Here is a 21,933-nt window from a genome sequence, read left to right as displayed (position 1 = left end):
AATATGTGATTTGATTAAACAGGGAAATATATGGCCTCATAAAGTTGTTCTTAGCATGATCTGGTTAAGGTAAAAAGTGATCTTCTTTATAATTTCTGCCTAATCTTTATTGTAACAGTTCAGAAAGTACGGGATAGCTTTAAGAGGACTGATATTCTCTGGAGAGATCTCAAGAGTTATATTTGAGAAGATATTAAGTGGTACTTTTAGTAACATGGTATCATTGTGTGAAAATTATATCAAGAAATGGCTCTCTGGATTCTTCTTAGTCACTGATAATTTCCCTACAGCTGGCCTAAGCATTATATTTCAAGTTATTCACTCTGCAGCTCTAGTAGCAAAAAAAAAAAAAAAAAACAAAAAAACAAAAAACAAAAACAAAAACAAAAACAAAAAAAAACCCACCAACTTTCTATTTTTTTCAACTTTCCATCACATCAATACTGGCTTCATTTTGCATCATGTAGTTTACTCCTTCAGAGTTAGCTTTGCGTACTTTGTATTATTATTCTATTGATTTCTTATCTTGTCTTGCTTTAAAATGCATAGAAATATTCAAAACTAGGGATTGATTGGTAGTCTATCTCAAAAGCATGCAGCACTGTTTACATCCATTTTTAACATTATTAGTCATTTTATTTTAGTCACAAGATCCACCCTTTGTTTATAATGCTGAACCTTTTAATCTTTTTACTGACCATGTTAAGGAATTACATTTCTTAGACAATAAGACCATTTATTTTAATAGACATAATAGATGTCAATTTCAATGAATATTGTTTTTCATAATATCCATTATGTAGAATTATAAATTATTTCACTGATGTTGTCATTTATCTAATCATTTTAGGCAAATATCTTATTTTCTTTCAAAGACAGTCCCAATCAACAATAGAAACTCATTCATTATTTGTTAGTAACTGAATACTTCTTTTGGTTCAATATCTACTCCTCCTTCCAAAGTTTGTTAGATGAGCTAGGTTGATTGATCTTAGCTGAGCTCATTCATGCATCTACAGTTAATTGGAGGGTTGTCTGGCTTGTATCTGATCTAGGACAGCCTTACCTGGGACAGATTACAATCTTGCCTGGGACAAATCACTACATGTGGTCTCTCATTCTCCATCAGCCTAACTTATTCTCATGGTAGTCACAGTGGTCAAGAAAGAGAACAGACACATTCTATTGGGCAAAGCAAGTCAAAAAGCCATCTCAGATTTAAACGGTAGAGAAATAGTCTCCGTCCTTGATAGAAAGAACTTCAAAGTCACATTGCATTGTAAAGGGTGTACAAACAGAGGTGCAAAAAATTGAGGCCATATGTATAATCAATATGCCAACCTTTTCAATATGGAACTACTCTACCCTCAGCCCTGATATTTGGTAATTACAGTGATCTTATTTTGTCTTCTGCCTCTAGGCACATGACTCAAGATCTGGGACAATCGGTGTATCCAAAGCCCCTGATACAATAAAAAGATCAGAGCTGGAGACACCTGGATGGCTCAGTGGTTAAGCATCTACCTTTGGCTTAGGTAGTGATCCCGGGGTCCTGGAATTGAGTCCTGCATCGGACTCCCCACAGGGTGCCTGCTTCTCCCTCTGCCCATGTCTCTCTGTGTGTCTCTCATGAATAAATAAATAAAATCTTAAAAAAAAAAAAGATCAGAGCTGAGCATGGGACCAAAAAAAAAAAAAGTCTCTCTTCTTTTTAGAATATAAGCTGATAGTATGTTTCAGAATAGAAGGAAGCTGAGAAAAGGAGACACGACAAGTGAAAGAAAAAATAAAGTACTGACGCATTTTTTTAGAGCCCAGTTCAAAATGTCCTGTTATTAGAATCAATCTTGATTCTGAGAAGTTATATTTATACTCTTAAATAAATCCCTTTTCTTAACAAAGCCAATTTGAAATAGATTAGTGTTTGCTTTGAAATGAAGTAGCCCTGAATAATATGTCAGAGATAAACTTCAGAGATACATCTACAAGAATATGGGCTGCTATAAATTTATGTGGATTTGTTTTGCCTATTTTAGTGTCATACATTAACGATTTTAGTATAATTGACTTAGTGCCAGAAATAAGACTGTTACGAATTAATAACCTGAGGATTAGCTGTCTGTGCATTTCACTTTCATGTGATGCTTATATTTCATAATAAAATCATTTTTACTCATTCATTAAATTGATCACTGTTTAAAAAAACATTAAATGAACGATTTTGGGGTAGGCTGTATGTCTTATGAATGAAAGAGATAAAGCCGTTATTCTTATGGAACTTATATATATATATATTTTTTAAGATTTATTTATTTACTTATTTGAGAGGTAGAGAGTGCATGCATGGAGGAGGGCCAGAGGGAGAGATTCTCAAGCATATTCCCTACTGCGTAGGGCTCCATCACACAACCCATGAGATCATGACCAGAGCAGAAATCAAGAGCCAGACACTCAACTGACTGAGCAACCCAGGTCTTGAGGAACTCGTATTTTTAATAATATTTAAAATCTTGACATATTTAGATTTTCAGAAAAAAAATGGCTTTCTAATCTTAACAGTATCAATATTGAAATGGTGAATGTTGAATGATGGATTATTTTAAAAGTTAAGTTTCCAAAAACCTGTTCAGCTGTTTTTGAGACATGACCAGCAGAGTGAGAAAATCTATTTTATTCGTTTTTCAAGAGTTGCCCTTTTCTAATGTCAAGCAACTACAGAATGGATGAACTTTGGAAGTGTCAGTCTTGGAGTGTTATGCAATTTGTTCTGAGTATGAATTAGTCAGGCTGAGGCTTTCAGTGCATTAGAAACAAGGAAGATGAGCTGAACACATCCCTAAAGGGCAAAAATACTTCTAGGTCTGCTTAGCTCAGTTTGTGCACTTTTTTTTTTTTTCCTTTACAGTGGAGATCTCCCAGTTTTCTTACTGTGATCTTATCTGCTAATATATCCTTAAAAGTCTAATGGTCAGGGGTGCCTAGGGTGGTTCAGTTGGTTAAGCACCTGACTCTTGATTTTGGCTCAGGTCAATATCTCAGAGCCTTGAGATCAAGCCCTGTGTTGTGCTCTACGATGTGTGTGAAGCCTGCTTAAGGCCCCCTTCTCTTCTTCCTCTGCTGCTCCCCCATGTTCTCTCTCTCTCTGTTTCCACAAAAAAAAAAAAAAAAAAAAAAAAAGAAAGTCTTATGGTCAGGACATAATGAACAGAAACCTTGGAATAAAGTAATGACTTTTTTGGGAGGCCAGGTAGGGGATTGATGAAATGTTTCCCACAAAAGATGAAAGATATAAAGGTATTTTTTCTATAGTTGTCATGGTTCAAATTCATACAGGTTTAAGCTTAAATAATTTACTCAACCAGCATTTTATCTGAAAATCATAAAGCCATTAATATGATTTTTTAAAAACTGAACTCACAAATCTTCCAATGGAAATGGCCAGGGTCTTTAATATCGTAAAACACAGGTTTAAACTTAAATAATTTACTCACCAGCATTTTATCTGAAAATCATAAAGCCATTAATATGATTTTTTAAAAACTGAACTCACAAATCTTCCAATTGAAATGGCCAGGGTCTTTAATATTGTAAAACACATAGTCATACCCTAAAAAGCCAGGGAAAGGTCTGGGACACATATAATAATACCCATATACTAAAGCCACACTGTGCTCCTAGGATGCTGGGAAGTAGAGAAAATTATTGGGGGGCTGGGAGGAAGAATGCAATAAAAAAAAAAAAGAGAAGTACTAAAAGGAGGTAGGTGAGAAGGACCTATCTGGAAAGATGTCAACTCATGCTTTGTTTCCTTCCCTCTGCTTTTACTGCTCCCTGACAGCCTCCATCTGAACACTGAAACCTATCCCTCTTTGTGAGGCAGTAGTTATAAATAGAATTCATAGCTAGAGTATATCTTTTTGTTTTTTCCTTCTCTGATTCTGGGAATGACCCCTCCCCCATTTCATGTGATTTCTGTGGAAAATGGAGCACTTTCCGCCCCATGTTCTGGAATGCCACCACTCCGAGCACAGTGATTGATCCGCAGGTGAGCACATTACCCAAATAGAGCCAAACTCTTTTAATATTTACACTATGAGAGACATTGATTATTCTTACATTTATTTTTTAGATAACTTGAATGAACTATTTCTACTGTTCCAAAACACTATTCCAAGTGGTTGTGGTGGAAGAAATTATTTAATTCTCACAATAACTTTATGAGCTTTAATACTGTTATAGTCAGTCATTTTATAGATGGAGGTATTTAAGTTGCTTGCCCAAGGTCATATAGCTTTTAAGTTGCAGGACTAGAATTCTAAATAATACTGACTCAAGCTACCTTCTCTTAACCAACTGATGATATTATTTATCTTCTAAAAACTTAAATTATAAGCACTGCATAAGCCTGAGTATACTAGGGATCTTGCTTGAAAATAGAACCAACAGGATAAAAGCACAGCATTTATAGTAACACAATAAGGTAATAATAACAGTAAAATATTATATATATATATATATATATATACAGAGAGAGAGATTCACAATAACATTATTTGAGCACATAGTCATTCAATCTTAGAATACATTTCAGTAGTTCCTCCTTTCCTTTTTTTTTTTTTTTGGCAGGCTATTTCTTTTCTGTAAATATAGACAGAACAGTTATTGTCATGTGATACCCAGTATCCTTTGCTGTCACATTGTGATAGCACATAACACATCGAAATGAATGTTTTGAGAATTGACACATAGGGTAAATGGCTCTCCTTCCTGGAAATAGCCTCACATGTTTACTCATTTACCTTTACTTCCCTCATTCTTCCATCCTAAGAGCCTTTTAGTGACATGGGCTTTACTAATTCATACAGATGAGTGAAATCAGGTCAATGTAACGGAAGTAGAACATCTAATTACATATCAAAAAGTATTATATAGTAAGATAATATCATCCATGGGTATTTTCATGCCCCGTGCCATGAAAGCAGCACTTAGGCATCCTGAAAATCGCAAAGAGAACTCTGTCCTTTCTATTTTATCACACTAAAGGAGTCAGTTTGCAAACAGTAACAAAATTCATGCAGAGCATTCCCACACCCAAAGCTTGTTCTGGTACACATTTCCTGTGCCTCCCTTCTCCTCTTCACCACAAGCGCTCATCATGCCCTCACTCTCTACCAAATACTCAGCACTTCGATTACTGTACTGTACATACTGTATATTTCCTTTACCAACTGAAGCCAAAATTTAAATTATCTTTGTGATTCTTTGGTCTGAAACATTGTGATTTCCTACTGAGTTATAATCCTGTAGTACTTTCCTATAGTTAATTATATTGCCATATGTATTTTTATTTTGAAGTTTAAGCTTTATAAGGAAAAAAAGTCATTAATCTTTTACTGAAAGTTTTTAATTAAATATTTTTAAATTTTTCTTAATGTAATTTTTGTAGACTTTGGTTTGATTCTTTATTAATCTTTGAGGTTTGAAACAACAGTGTCTTTAATTACAGGCATGATAAGTGCAGCCAGGTGGGTGTGTGTGATAACTTCATTTACACCTTTTTTTCAACAAAATACCAGTTAGTTTCTGTTTCTTTAGTTTTTTATGGAGGCAGCTGTTTTAGTCTTATGTAAATCAGTGCACTGACTCAATCTAGAAGGATTCACTTTGGCAATTCCATAGTGAAACATTAGGAACTGTTCACAATTGCTAGTAGTTGAACTTTTTAAATGAGTGAGTCATACAGGCTATTCAAACTGCAATCTGAAATATCAACTCTGTTGATTCTCTACCCAGCTTCATCCCCTGTGTCACATTACTCACCAATCTTGTCTATTATATCTATAAAATATCATTTGAATCCATCCCACGACCTAGGGCAGGCACTTGTCATCTCCTTTCTGAAGTTTTAACTTCCTACATAATACGCAAGTATCCATTCTCTTCTACCCTCACCCAATCCATTCTCAATGTTGCTGAACTAGTTTTTTTATAAAGAAAATATTAGCAAATAGTTCTCTTTTGAAGAATTTGATGATACTCTGTTTCAGAATAAAAATCCGAACTCTTTACTGTGATTTTCTGGGACTTTCTGCAAATTGGTTCCATCATAGTTTCCAACTTAATCCTCAGCCAACAATTGCTTTCTCCAGCCTCACCAAAAACACATTATTCTTTATCAATATATGCATGCTTGAGATTTTTGTTTTTTTTTTGTTGTTGTTGTTGTTGTTTAGAAAGAGAGTAGTGTGTGTATTTGCATGAGCAGGTGTGGAGAGGCAGAGGAAAAAGGAAAGAGGGAATCTTAAATAGGCCTTATGGCCAGCACAGAGCCCTACTTGGGGTTCAATCTCACAACCCTGAAATCATGACCTATGCCAAAATCAAGAGTTGGATGCTTAACCAACTGAGTCCCCCAGGTGCCCACATGCCTGAGAATTTCTAAGTGCTTTTTACTTTTCCTGACTACTCTAAGTAGACTTCATTCAGTGATATGTGGGTTATTACTCTGTGCAAGATAATTTTCTTACAATTGAAATATAGGAAAAATAAAATAGACAAGGTTTTTGTTGTCCTCTAAATTTTGCTATAGAGTGGAGATCTAAACAAAAGAGTAAACATATATATGAAAAGGAGTTCCCAATAAATATACATATTTATGCATGTATATGTGTATGTGGTAATTTTACATAATAATAACTGCTGTGAAGAAAATTAAAAGAAGATAACATGTTAGTTCTATAAATTGGAAGCAAGTTAGACATAGCCATATTCATTACTTATCATAGTATTAATAGCTATCGTGTATTCTGTGTTTGCTATTAGTATATATATTATTCTAAGTACTTTTCTGGATTAAATTATATTACCAGGTCATTATTATAGGTGAAATAACTGAGCTAAGGAAAGTTTAAATAAATTGACTAAATAACTAAGGAAGCCAGGAAGAGAGAGAGTTTTTTCTCCAGAGGGGTAGGGGTGAATATATATATATATATATATATATATATATATATATATAATATATTATATATATTAGATATATGAGAGAGAGAGTGCAAGCAGAGGGGGCAGAGAGGCAGAGGGAGAAAAAGAATCTTAAACAGACTCTTGTTTAATCTTTTTTTTTTTTAAGGCTCCTATTTAATCTTAAACAGTCCATCATCCATGGGACTTAACCTCATGATCCTGAGATCAGGACCTGAGCCAATATCAAGAGTTGGACACTTAGCCAACTGAGCCACCCAAGTGCTCCTAGAGATTGTTTTCCTAATAACTGTCCTCTGCTGCCTCTTTATTCTTGGGGCCAAAGCTATTCACTTTCCTACAAATCTCCTCCCAATGATTGTTGAGCTCCTTGTTGGAAGGGACCACATCTAATTCATCTTCATATCATGCGTCCAACACATATCCGATGTTCAATAAATTGTTATCTTTATATTCTTGAAGAATGAAAGTTGAACTTAATCTTGCCATTGCCCTTTCTTCATGTTGTATGGGAAGAGAGAGAAAGAGAGAGGATTCTCCATGGCTTCCCTAAAAACTTACTTGAATAAGCTCAGGTCATACATACTTTCTAAAGAAAGCACTTCATACAGAGTGGGAGCAACAGGTTTGTCCACTCTTGATTCCTACGTTAAACCCTTGCAGACATACAACAACACCTTCCATTTGTTGGGAGATAATTATCCATGAATCTCTCATGTTACTTCATGGCTAGACATTAAAAGCCAATTTACTCAGATTTATTTATATTCCAGCATAATAAAAATAGAGATGCCTCCTTTCCATCCCTAGAGAAGATTCACTTCCATTTCAGGGTAATAAAGATCATATCTCTCTTGCAGAAGAGGGCATTCAGTTGGCCAGCATCTGCTTGGTAAGACCAAGGGTTTTCTAGTCTCCGGTTTGCTCTCTTGTGATACATTCCCACTGTGTGTGCATTCACCATGTATGGCTGTGTGGGAACCAGAACTAAGGTGGTACTCTGGCTATTGTCATTTTTGTCAGTAATAAGCAGCCTTTGTTCCTCTGACTCAGAGGTTTTATGTTTTTCTGCTAACACATATGGAATTGTGGCAAGATAACTCTTCTTGCAAATTGAGTCAAATCTCAGGCTCTTCATAATTCCTGACTTAAAAACTGATAAAACATCAGAAGAGAGGCTGAGTTCTGGAAATTCAAAACCAGGAATTATCAGAAGGACAATTGGATGGATGAAACAATGTTTTGATATCAGGAACTAATTTTTTTCCATAGCTATTTCTTTAATACCAAGCACCATCTGCCTTTATACTTGTTACAGTTTTCCTTAATAAACAAATGAATAATGATACAAACAGTAATACTTCATTTCTCACCTGATAGTGGGGTAAGGAAAATCATTACAAATAATATTTACGGTTAAGTTACCTTTATCGGGGTTCTAAGTAACACACAAATTAAGGCTAGATCCTGCTTATCTGCATATCTGTTTCATTGTTGCTAGATAGTTCATGAGAGTTAAAGAAAATGTTTATGATGATGTAATTTAGATGATATGTTGTTGATGATATGTTGATGATATGTTGCCAAACTAGACACACTAACCAAATAGAATCTCATCTCTAATCCACCCACTCAAGCCATTACTTAAGTATTTATATATAAATCATTAAAATTTTATTTTCTAAGAAACAGATATCTAAGAGTAAAAAAGAGAAATACTATTACTGAGCTAGAGAAAATTTAAATGAACTGCCTAAGCCATAACTAAGAAAGCCAAGAAGAGTCTTTCTCCAGAGCTCATACTCTTAGGAACTGTGCTCTTCTACATCTTTACACTTGGAACCATGGTAATTTATGTGCCTACAGACCCCAGTCCTCTTCTCACTGATTGTTGAGCAATTTGTTGGAAGGGACCATGCCTGTTCATCTTCATATCAATACTGATACTTTGCGGGATCCCTGGGTGGCGCAGCAGTTTGGCGCCTGCCTTTGGCCCAGGGCGCGATCCCAGAGACCCGGGATCGAGGCCCACGTCGGGCTCCCGGTGCATTGGGCCTGCTTCTCCCTCTGCCTATGTCTCTGCCTCTCTCTGTGTGTGTGTGAATATCATAAATAAATAAAAATTTAAAAAAAATTAAAAAAAATACTGCTACTTTGCCTTACTGTAGTATGTCATGAGAGCTCAGTGTGAGACCTTCTGGACAAATAGTCTTTGTCATATTTCTTCAAGTGAATCTTCCACTCTTGACTGACTTTTTTTTTTTTTTGACTAGCTAATCTGATAAAATAGTTTTGTGCTAAGAGTTTTTAATGACATCTACCCTGTCACTTGTAAATAAATACATTTTTCCTTCTTTTATTTTCCCAGCTACCATAACTTTTATTCGTTTTTATTTATTTGTTTTGCCTTGTTGGATAACCTAGAAAATTCAATACAATGATGAATAAAGATTCTAATAGTGAATGTCTTGTTCCCCACTCTAGGGAAAGGGCATTCAATTTTTACCACTCGATTTGATGTGAGCTGCGGGTTTCCTATAGATGCTCTTCATCAGTTTGAGGAAGTTACCTTCTATTTCTAGTTTGCTAAGAGTTTGTGTTAAGAAAGATGATTGACTGATATCAGACACTTTTTTTAATCTATTGAGAAGATTATTTGTTTTTTTCTTTTAGAAGATATTGTGAGTGAATGATACTGTAGCTATGTAGGAAGACTGTAGAAGTGAATATCATGTTATATGTAATATGTTACATCATTTATTGTTTAAGAGCCAGTGAAACAGCTACTTTTTTGGCTGATCAAAGCTAAGCACGACTGGGTGAGTTCACTAAATGCACTGGTGACAGAGTAAGATCTGTGCTTCTCATGGCAGTTCTGTGGATTGGCTAGGGCAACTCTGCTCTTCTAGTATCTTTTCCTACTTTTGTTATCAGCAGGCTTGTTGGAATGTTTGATGCTGCTTAATTAAGGTCAAGGCTCTGAACTGGCACTCTGTCTCTTTTGTCTCTTTCTATTGACTGAGGCAAGTCATTTGAGCTCCAAAATTAAGTGACATAGAAATATAGTCTATCCTATAGAAGAAAGTCTAAATTCATATGACTTTGGTTACAGGAGAGATGAATAATTGAAACAAATAACATAATTGACTACCTGAAGCAAATGTTGAAAAATGCTAATAATTGTTAAAATTGAGAGTATTTATTATACTCTTCTGTTTACTTTTTTATATATGTTTGAACATTTTAATGATAAAAAATAAAAATCACTACAAACATGAAAGCTGAATGAATATCTATAATACACAAAGAATTCTTAGAAATTAGCAAGAAAAATATGTGAAATGAAAATGGCAAATGATATATGTAGAAAATTTGCTGCAGCACATCTAAGTTACTAATAAGCATCAACACTACAAATAGCTTGGAGAATACAAATTAACCTAAAGATTAGTAATATTTTTAATGAGCATTGATAAATCCTGTATATGATTAAATACACTTACATATGATTAAATATATTTATTTATTTTTTTAAAAGATTTATTTACTTATTCATGAGAGACACAGAGAGAGAAGCAGAGACACAGGCAGCAGGAGAAGCAGGGTCTTCGCAGGGAGCCCAATGTGGGACAGGACCCGGGACCCTGGGATCACACCCTGAGCCAAAAGCAGATGCTCAACAGCTGAGCACCCAGGTGTCCCAAGATTAAATATATGATTATATGATTATATGATTATGGTGAAATATATTGAAGGATACCTATTAGGTTACTAGCATTGAGTGTGGAAGAGTGAGTAATGAGGAAGGAATGGGAAAAATAAGACAAAATAAAAAAAGAGATGTCTCTAACAAAAATGTCATGTATTATATGACTTACATATATAAATTCCCACAGGCATATAATAGGATATACTTTAATGTCTTTCTTGTGGTCTCAGGATTCTGGGCTTTATCCTCAAAGGTAAGGACAATGGATTTTAAGAACTCCCTAAAAAGGGGATCTAGACACAGTCTTGTGGGTCTAATCATGACTAAACTGGTTCAGTGATTGTGGTCCCAGCATGCTGCAACATAAGAGAGGGTATTTATTAGGAATGATGATTCAAGGAATTTGAATATGAAGGAATTTGAAAGCATAGAGAGTGCTTTGTAAAGCCCCTGTCTTTCTCTAAACCAGTTAGGTGAAATGGGCCAGAAGCATAGTTCTTGGAGAGATTATGCAAAGAGTGTTGAAATGTTACCTCTGACTCATTGTTTGTGGAGCTGGAGTTTTAAAAGATTTCTTGGTAGAGCACAGAGCATGCCCTTGGGTTTAGAATGCATGGCCACTGGTCCTTATTCTCACCTAATAGAGAAATTGGGATCTCCCTCTAACAGATGTGGAAAGAGGAAAGCCATGGGCAAAAACTTTTCAACTTGATGGTGAGGCTAAGATAGAGCAACTTTGGCTTTAGTGTATGCTGGTTTAATGCTATCTTGAAAGGATTTTACTTGAAAGGGAGTTTAGTTGATAGTCTGTGATTGGATATGTTGCCAGAGGCAAGGCCTGGGGGACCACTATGAAAAGCCATGGAAGACCTTTGTCTGTGCCACTAGACTCTGCAGTAGGGTGGTAAATTCAGGTGAAGAATCCACAGATATACCTTCAGAGAAAGAGAGAGAGATGGAGAGAAATGGTTGAACATTTAGACGCTTCTGGTAGAAGATATATATTAGCAACCAACAAAGACTAATAAATAGCCCCAGTGATTGAAACACTCCCTCCCTCCTTTTTAAAATTCTAAACATAGTAAAGAATGGAGAAAGACTGAAAGTGAAAACCATGCTTACTTTCTCTTTACTGTTGTTTCCTGGTCTGGAGAGAGTAAAGGAATCTTACACTGAATGTATGATAAAAACACTTATTTAGCTTAGACTAGACATTTCATTGCCTGAAAGTGACTATTAAACTTTGAGTTCTGAACACATTGCTGACAAGGACAGGGAAGTAAGAACCATCAGAGCTGCTTCGAAGTGAAAAATGAAGCTTCTGATATTACCCTACTGAGTTCAGCACATCTCTATAAAATCAGGGCATTGGGGACTTTATATCCTGGGTTTCAAATATATGCACACATGGAGAAATTGGGCAGTAAAATATTAATGTTATATCAAGTGATTGGGATTTCAGGTTTTGGGGTTTTTTTTGTTTGTTTTTTTACATGAAAGCAGTTTCATTCAGTTGTAACTTGAACTTAGAATTAGAAATTGGTATTTACCTTCCTTTTAAAGCAAATGCATTTTCTTTAGGCTTATCCCTAACTTCAACTATGCAGACACCAGCAAAACTTTCACCCAAAATGTGCACGTGCACACACATACACAGACACACATTCACATGCCCTTGTGAGCACATACACATGGGTGCAAGGGAAAGGTCTTCCAGACACCAACATTAAGTTTCTGACAGACCTTTTCTGCAAAGATGCAATTTATGTGGCTCATTACAGTATGAGTCTCAATCAAAAAATACACAAAGGCTGAAATATTCAAATATGCAGCACAATCAAGAAAGCACACAGCTGATTGTTAAAATATGCAGCCTGTGGAGTAAATCCCATTAAAGACAATTTTAGAAACTAAAATATGTTTGAAAATTAGTAAAATAAGTGATTTCATTTTGTCAAGTATATTTAAATATTTCAAAAGATACAAGAACTTATGAGGAAAGATACGAAACATTCAAACTCCTTTAGCAGAAGCAAGCCTGCCCCAGGTCTGTGGGAGTAGGCTCCAGTGTGGTGAGAGCAGGGAATGAGAACTAAAGTGAACGATGGGGCCCCTCTGTCACAGACATTCTTTTGAAAATTTCGTAAAACTAGAGCACGGTATGTTGAATATCAAATGGTGAGATTTGTTCTTCCTTCATTCCCTAGAGGAATAGCATTTTAGTCTACTAGAAAAGATATAAAGTGCCTAGGGGATAGTAACTAAAGTAGAGAGAGGGAGGTGTTTTTGCAAAATTGGCAGAAATTGCCTTTTTATCTTCTAAGAAAACGTTGTGAGGCAAAACTGTCAATTTAGCACAGTTTTGCTTTAAAATCATTTCCTTACTTTGTGCATTAATTTTTATTTTTTTTCTTCCACAAAGAATAAAAGTGTGCTATTGAAATATTGTAGTTGATGTTTATGTTTATAGCTTGATTATGTTACATTAATCATTTTGTGTATCTTTACTTAATATAAAAAGGAGCACTTAAAAATATTTATTCAGTCTCCTCTTTTGGCGAATTTGGCTTCTGATGGGAAGGGATATGGCTGGTTTCACATTGCAGCCTTTCCATAAATGTACAGATGGTTAATTGGTAGTATCAAGTAGTCTTTTGCACAGATGGGGGAATAAAAATGATTAGTGGAAATTACACAGGAAGATTCATTCAGATCATGGCAAATGTAACAGTATAGGAGTTATGGTTTGTATTTGTGAGCTGAAATAAGGCATAAAGAAATCGGCCTATCAAAAGAGCTATAATCAATTCAGTGATCAGTACCCAGAAGTCCTATAATGTATTAAACTTATAGTCATTTTAGAAATACTCAGAAGGCTACAATTTAGCTTTATTCTTACTCAGATTTTTCCCTCAACTGATTGTGAAAACATTTATTAGTAGTCATATTCTCTCAGCAACAATAGTTTGGCTTATAAACATCTTTGGGAAACCTTACTCATTTTGAGTTTTCTAGTTCTTTCCTTAATGACTGAGCTACCCAACTTTTAGTGACTATGTAAAGGCTATCATGGTGTTTATATAAAACAAAAGTGTACAGATAAATCTATGTGACGTTTTGCTTTACTTCAAGTCAAGACCTATCTGAGTTCTTTCAGATTGCATTCTGTAGGGTGATGTGTTGATTGTCCAAGTGTATTTATTTCTCATCTACTCCTGGGATTTTAATTTTAGGTCATTTAAACATGCTGAAAAAAAAGAACATTTCTTTTATATAGAGAGAATCCACATGTTAAAAGTTTGGAAAGATTACTCAGCCACACCTCTAAATTTTGTTTTAAGATTTTATTTATTTATTTATGAGAGGCACAGAGAGAGAGAAAGAGAAAGAGAGAGAGAGAGAGGGGCAGAGACACAGGCAGAGGGAGAAGCAGGCTCCATGCAGGGAGCCTGACACAGGACTTGATCCTGGGTCTCCAGGATCACACCCTGGGCTGAAGGCAGCACTAAACCACTGAGCCACCCATGCTGCCCTAAAATATTTTTTAAATGTAAAGATCAATGGGTTTTATTTATGAAATGATGAGTATATTTTTATTGATACTTTTTTTTTTTAGGAAAATGGGATAGAATTTTAAACTCAATGTCAATGTAAATTGAGTTTGTTCAGTTTTAGATTTTTAAACTTAGTGTCAATGTAAATTGATTTTGTTCATTTTTAGGCTATAATCCATATTTTATTGAAATCATTTTTATAAAAAATGTTTTAGTTCAATTTCCTTGTCCTTTGTAGTATTATAGCTTATTCTTGAGAGCTTCTAATGCAAGGTCTTTCAAAGAGCAATTTAAACACCATTTAGAAACAAAATGGAAAAATAGCTCACTCACAATGACAACAAAAGTGTAGTATCCCCAGGTATAGACTTTTAAGAAATACTCAGGCTATCTGAAGAAAATGATAACCTTCTCTACAGTCACACGCTAATGAAGTTCTGTGTTCTTTGAAATGAAGTTTTTAGAATACAGGCATGCATTGTCTTGGAGAGGAAGACACAATAAAGATGTCAAATTTCTCTAAATATTTCTCTAGATTCAGTGCAACTTCAATTCAAATTCAAATGGGATTATGTGAAACTTGATTAAATGGTTCAAAAGCTCATCTGCAATAATATAAAGAAAAGAGATTATTAGAAACATCCTAAGAACAAAATAGAGCTGGCACATGTCCTTTCATAATTCCAAATATATTAGGGAAATAGAGTAAAAATAAGTGTGTAATACTGATTCAAAAATAGGCATGTTAATCTATGGACCATAGCAAAGAATAAAAAAATAGACATAAATAAAAGTGAGACTTTAGTAGACAATAAGGTTTGAGAAGAGGACATTATACATAATTAAACAATTTGTAAAGGAAAAAATTATGTTTTTTAAAAGTCATTCAAAATTTATTGAACATTTGAATCTTGAATATCTACTACATGCCAGAACCTGCTCAAATTGCCAAGAGTTAGAAAACTAAAGAAAAGAAACAAGGTCCACACCCTTATAGAGTGTAAATCTAGATGGGAGAGACCAGACAATAAATAACAAATAAATATATGGTGTATGAGCCTGTTCACTGTTGTGAATAAGGAATAAGGGAGACCAAGTGTGACCTTTGAACAGAACGATGCTGTTTTATACATGGTGACCGGGGAAGTTGCTCTCCTAAGTGGCATTCGTACAAACAAATAAGATACTTTTTTATGAAAGATGGCAAAAATGGGAAACAAGAGATAACATCAGCATAAAGATATAGAAAAAGAGGTAGTTTTATGTGCTGTTAGTGAGCATGCAGAGTGATTCAGCTTTTCTGCTATGCGTTTCAGCAATACATATAAAATTCTTTTCATTAAGAAGATCAACAACTGGCAAAGATCCATATTGAAGCACTTTTTATATTAACATAAAAAGGAAATGGCCTCACATTTGTTAAAAGGTAGTGGAAAAATAAAATTATGGTATATCCAAACAAGGAGTGGGATTAGGTACCTGTGGAAAAATAGATAAAATGCTTTGTTTTAATAAGAAAATGTTACAGTATTATGTTCAAAGTACAGTATAACTCCATGAATATAAAATTACATATCAATTCATATTTCTTTTTCCCCCCTTCTCTTACACACACACATGTACACACGCAGACATACATTTAAAGGTCACTCATCAAAATATCAATATAGATTGTCTAAAGGAGAAGGAATTTTACATGTTTTTTAACTTCTTTATTTTTTTATTGTTACAATTATTTAGAGTAAGTATATATTATATTTATAGTGTCATGTAAAGTAATTTTGTTTTGAAACACTCTATAAACATCAATTTTGTAGTAGTTACAAAGTCACTATGCTATTAAACAAGTTAATTAATGTAATTCAAAAAATAAATTTCAAGCAAACAGAGTGAGGTAAAGGTGTGAACTGAGAGTCATGCTCTGTTCTGTGATTGGCGCAAAAATGGTTACTGGTAAAGTCCAGCATGCAAGATACAGATTGTTATTTTCTCTCCATGTTAACCTTAAGTCAGCTACGAGGAAAAGATCTTTAAAGGCAGTGTCACTAATCAAATAGTCTATAAAGAAGAGCAAGAATGTGAATAAATCCTGGAGCAGGAAAGGTCCTCAATTGATCTCCTAAAGGGAGGGATCCCCCATCTTCTCAAAAGCTTCTGTTCTGCCCTCCTGCCATCTTTCTACTTGAATTAGGTAGGCATTGAGTTAATAAGAGTAATCTCTTTGAAGAAGACTTCGTTGCATTGTTACTGAAACAATAGTGTTAAAGGTATCAATCAATGACATCATGCAGGAAAAAGAAGATGATAAAGATTCCTAACAGTTCCAGTTTAGTGCAATTAGATAAATGTACTTTCTGTACCTTCTATTTAAAAATTCTTTAACGTTTTAGTTTTAAATGCTGTTAAACAATACTAGCTTGTTGCTTAATTGCAATTAGCTTATCCTTGCAGGAGATTTTGTTCTATTTTACCCATTATTGAATGGAAAAGCATGCCTCCGGGTTTTTTGTTTTATTTTGTTTTGTTTTGTTGTGTGTATTTGTTGTTTTTTATGATCACTGTAACAGTAACTGCTCTGGTTATTTGGAACACAAGAATTCATAGTCTCTTAGATCTGTTTCTTTTTTTATTCCTTTCCACAATCTAAAAGGTCTGCCAAAGACAAAAACTCAAGTGTCATTTTAAATTTTTTCCTATCTCTTAACTCATTGCAGTGTCTTTCACTGAAACTTACTCTTTTTAATGTCTTTAAAAGTTATTCTCTCTCTCTCTTTGTTTTCACTGTTACTACCTTCGATTAGACTTTTATGACTTCTCATCTGGACTCGGCAACAATCTCAAAACTCTTTTATCTGTCTTATTTTCTACAATGCTATCCGACCTTTCGTTTCAATGGTCTTTCTCAAGCATAACTTCAATCCTTTCACTTTGGTGCTTAAAAACATTGAATGGCATTCTCTTGTATTATAAGATAAAACTATAAAAAAGCTTGGATGATCTATCCAGTATACATCCTCCCCATTCTCTTCCACCCCAGAAGCTGATGTAATCACACTCCAGCTACACTAAAATGTTTGTAATCCTTCGAGAGTGTCTATGCTTCTGGGCTTTTACACAGGATATTCTTTCTGTCTGACTCGTATTTCTTTCAAACCTCTCACCAACCTTATTATTATTTGTTTGTTCTAAATCAGGTTAATATTTACTAGACCTTTAAAATTCCACTCCCGTATGAGTGCTTCTGAAACACTTTTTCTGTGTAATCCAGGATGAGATAAATGATATCACAGCACCTGGACTTACTGTATCAAAATCCACATTGCATTGCATTATAATTATGTGTGCATTTGTCAGTTTATCCTAGTCAGAGCTCTTGATGAGAGGAAATTTATTTAAATCTTTATTTATATTCTCTGAATCTGACACAGCGACTGTGGTTGGTAAATACTTGTGTGTAAAACCTGAAGATAACACATCTTATCTATTTGAGTCTATCTAACCCTACCAAATGGCTATCCTTCAGCCATTAGAAGAGTACTGTCCTCCTGTTTTTGGGGTGTTTGTGTTTGTTTTTACATTTTAATGTAAGAATTCATAGAAGACTTCATGGTGTTTTTATAATAAAGCATGAGATCATTTTTCTAAGGTTGTACATTACCAACTACTTTTTAGATGAAGTTTCATTTTAATAAGTGTGATCCTTATACTATTATATTTATAAAATTTTATGAAAATGGACAATTATTATTTTTTTAAATGGACAATTATTGATTGATCGGCTATGAATTGAATGTATACTGTATGTCAGGTACTAGCCTAGATTAAATTCTGAAGTAGAAAAAAAAAAAAACAGATACATTTTCTGTCCTTTGGGGACACAATATCTTAATCTTCTTCATGAGGCAAAATACAGCACAGTGAACCTATTGATAAGGTCTCTTCCCTGGATAGAAATATAAGAAACCTAAAAAGTAAACAAACTTGTTCGTTAAACTAAATGTCAGTGAAAATGTGAAAGAAAAAAAAAGGATTATCACTTTAAAACCAATTCTTGTTCTACATATGATATTTAAACTTCTTAAGAAAGTGGGTAACTATCAAACTTTTATTTTATTTCATAACATGAAACTATTTAAGATTGTCACTAACAGAGGTTTATAGCAGCAAGATTATTGCAATATAGAAAGCAGGGTGAGATTTGGCACGGGCCTTGATGGGGAATATTATTTTGGCAAGCAGATAGAATGGGAAATAACTGTTTCAGCAAAGATGCGATGGTGGCAAAGTGAGACAGTGAGTAAATGTATTTGGCTTGAGCCAGGATTTGGAGAAGGAGAAGAGCAGGCTTAGCTCTGGAAAGGCAGGCCTAGTTAGATTAGCCAGTCCCTTGAGTTGCAGCTTAAGAAGCTTGAAATTTATCCTCTAGGTAGGAGAGTAAGGTGTCTTATTTTTTATTCCGCAAATGACACTACTGAAATTATGTTTTAGGAAGATTGATCTGGCTGGGGATTACAGGATTCGTTGAAAGGAGAGAAACCTCCTGCAGTGAAAGAGACATGCATAAAAGATATGGCCATGGAAATAGAAAGTATAAAAGACTTAGAAACTTAAATTTAACAATTTTGTCAAGTAGAAATGCTCTAAAATGTGCTTCATGTTTATTTGCTCTTCTACTGTTACTAATATTACAAACAGCAAATTCAGGCAAGCTAGTTGTTTAAAGCATTTGGGATGTTTCAGGAGGCACTTAGTTGATTAGTAGGAATGTTTACTTTTCAGAGAGTTGATTTGTAATTTGGAAGACTCAGCTCGTATCCATGTCTTTTCTTTGTCCTCTTCTGGAAAGTAATCAGGATAATAAAAGAGACCTGAACAAAGAAAAATAACTTTGGGAAAACGGGGAAAGTACAAAATGGAAAAGTACAAAATGGTCTAGTTTTGGATCCAGCACTATAGTTTTGTACAATCCGTAGGCACTACAGAATTTTGTTAAGTACGTTTGTATCCACAGTGTATCTAGATGCCCTAGATGAAATTAATGTAGAATTGGAACTGGAATGAAAGCCAGTGAATGCAAGTATGAAAGACTATAGCGTTCAAAATAAATGAAACACTAAGGAAATGAATCTTTTGAGAATCATAGAAAGATAGAAAAGAGGAAACCATAGGAAACAAGTTGTCATTTTCAATTCAGACTAGATTCATGTGAGGAGACTGTTCTGTCAAGTTACATAAAGATGGTTTTTCAGACAGGTATATCATCCAGGTGTGAGAAGCGTATCCTGCTGCGTTATTAGGCAGGGCTTCCTGGTAGGGAATGCCTCCTACTGTCTGAGGTAATGATCAAGCTGCCATATTGTAACAGCGTAATTTGGGTTTAGTCTCTGGGCCAGATTCCAGTTAGGCAGGTAAGGCACTATCGCAACATTCATGTGTATATAGTATTTAAGAATTATCCTTCAATATATATATATAGCTGCTGAAACAGAAGACATTGTTTCCAGGTCTTATTTCATTCTCAAGTCTCATGTTTATGCCTTTGCTCATGGTTTTCCACTGATTATTTAGCCTTCTGGCTTTCACATAGCCACCCCATAAAAAAAAATTCAGCATCTTAAAGAGGACACACAGCTCATTTTCATCAGTTACGGAATGAAAAGGGAAAGATCTCTTAGCATAATGTGAGAAAAGGGTAGCTGTCGTAGCCTGCTTGGGCTATTGTAACAAAAGTAGCATAAACTGGGTGGCTTATAAACAATAGGCAACACCAAAGAAACAAACAATCCAATCATGAAATGGGCAAAAGACATGAAGAGAAATCTCACAGAGGAAGACATAGACATGGCCAACACGCACATGAGAAAATGCTCCGCATCACTGGCCATCAGGGAAATACAAATCAAAACCACAATGAGATACCACCTCACACCAGTGAGAATGAGGAAAATTAACAAGGCAGGAAACCACAAATGTTGGAGAGGATGCGGAGAAAAGGGAACCCTCTTACACTGTTGGTGGGAATGTGAACTGGTGCAGCCACTCTGGAAAACTGTGTGGAGGTTCCTCAAAGAGTTAAAAATAGACCTGCCCTATGACCCAGCAATTGCACTGCTGGGGATTTACCCCAAAGATACAGATGCAACAAAACGCCGGGACACCTGCACCCCGATGTTTATAGCAGCAATGTCCACAATAGCCAAACTGTGGAAGGAGCCTCGGTGTCCATCAAAAGATCAATGGATAAAGAAGATATGGTTTATGTATACAATGGAATGTTACTCAGCCATTAGAAATGACAAATACCCACGATTTGCTTCAATGTGGATGGAACTGGAGGGTATTATGCTGAGTGAAATGAGTCAATCGGAGAAGGACAAACATTATATGTTCTCATTCATTTGGGGAATATAAATAATAGTGAAAGGGAATAGAAGGGAAGGAAGAAGAAATGGGTAGGAAATATCAGTAAGGGAGACAGAACATAAAGACTCCTAACTCTGGGAAACGAACTAGGGGTGATGGAAGGGGAGGAGGGTGGAGGGTGGGGGTGAATGGGTGACGAGCACTGAGGGGGGCACTTGATGGGATGAGCACTGGGTGTTATTCTGTATGTTAGCAAATTGAACACCAATAAAACATAAATTTATTATTTAAAAAAAAACAAATAAAGAAATGAATGACCAAAAAAGAAAAAAAAAAGAAAAAGAAAAAAAAAAAAAACAGCCTAAACCTAATATAAGTCAAAATACATACAAGAGGTTTTTTCATTTACTTTCTTTTCTTGTTTTGTGACTCCTTTGGGAGAGACCAAATTTTTCTGATCTTAATTTCTTCAGCAGGAAAGAGGTATTTCAATTTATCCTTGCAGCAAAGTTTTGGATAGGCAACCAGAAATACATATGAAAGGAAATATTATGCTATGAGACATATTTTATGGGGAAATAAAGTTCATTTCATTCTCAAAAAAAAAAAAAAAAAAAAAACAATAGGCATATATTGTCACAGTTTTAAATGTGGGAATTCCAAGACTGATGTGCTGGTCAAGGTGGTATCTAGTAAGAGTTGACCTCCTCATAGATGGCATCTTCTTGCTGTGTCATCAAATGATGGAAGAGGCAAGCAAGCTCTCTGGGACCTCTTTCTAAAAGGACTAACCCCTTCCTGAGGATTATGACCTAATCACTTCCCAAAAGCCCTCCTTGCTAATAACACCATTTTGAGAATTAGGATTTCAACATATAAATTTGGTGAGGTGGAGAAGGCACAAATATTTAAACCAGTAACTCAGATGTATATAAAACAGAGACATTGGTGCCCTTTTGAGAAAGTAAGATAAAATACCATTCCTTTGCTACTGATCTTACAGTCTGGAGGGGAGAAAAAAAGAAAAAAATGATTGGATTATTATTTATTATTATTATTATTATTATTATTATTATTATTATTATTATTATTTAGTTAGGATATTCTAGCTGTTCCAGAGACCTTCCATAGATTGAGTAGATACTTATCTTACTATAATTTTGAATCTTTACTCTTAATTCTGTTTCTTGAAACATGATACTAAAAAATAGAATAACAGAAGTAACTTTATGATTACTTATAATTGCTAACATTTTATTTTTTGAGACCATATATTTCAGTACTTTCTTCTGAACAACCCTTAAGCATATTTTAATCTATATG

Source organism: Canis lupus, chromosome 15, assembly GCF_003254725.2.
Source record: "Canis lupus dingo isolate Sandy chromosome 15, ASM325472v2, whole genome shotgun sequence".
NCBI classification, from domain to species: domain Eukaryota; kingdom Metazoa; phylum Chordata; class Mammalia; order Carnivora; family Canidae; genus Canis; species Canis lupus.
This window is presented reverse-complemented; position numbering follows the sequence as displayed.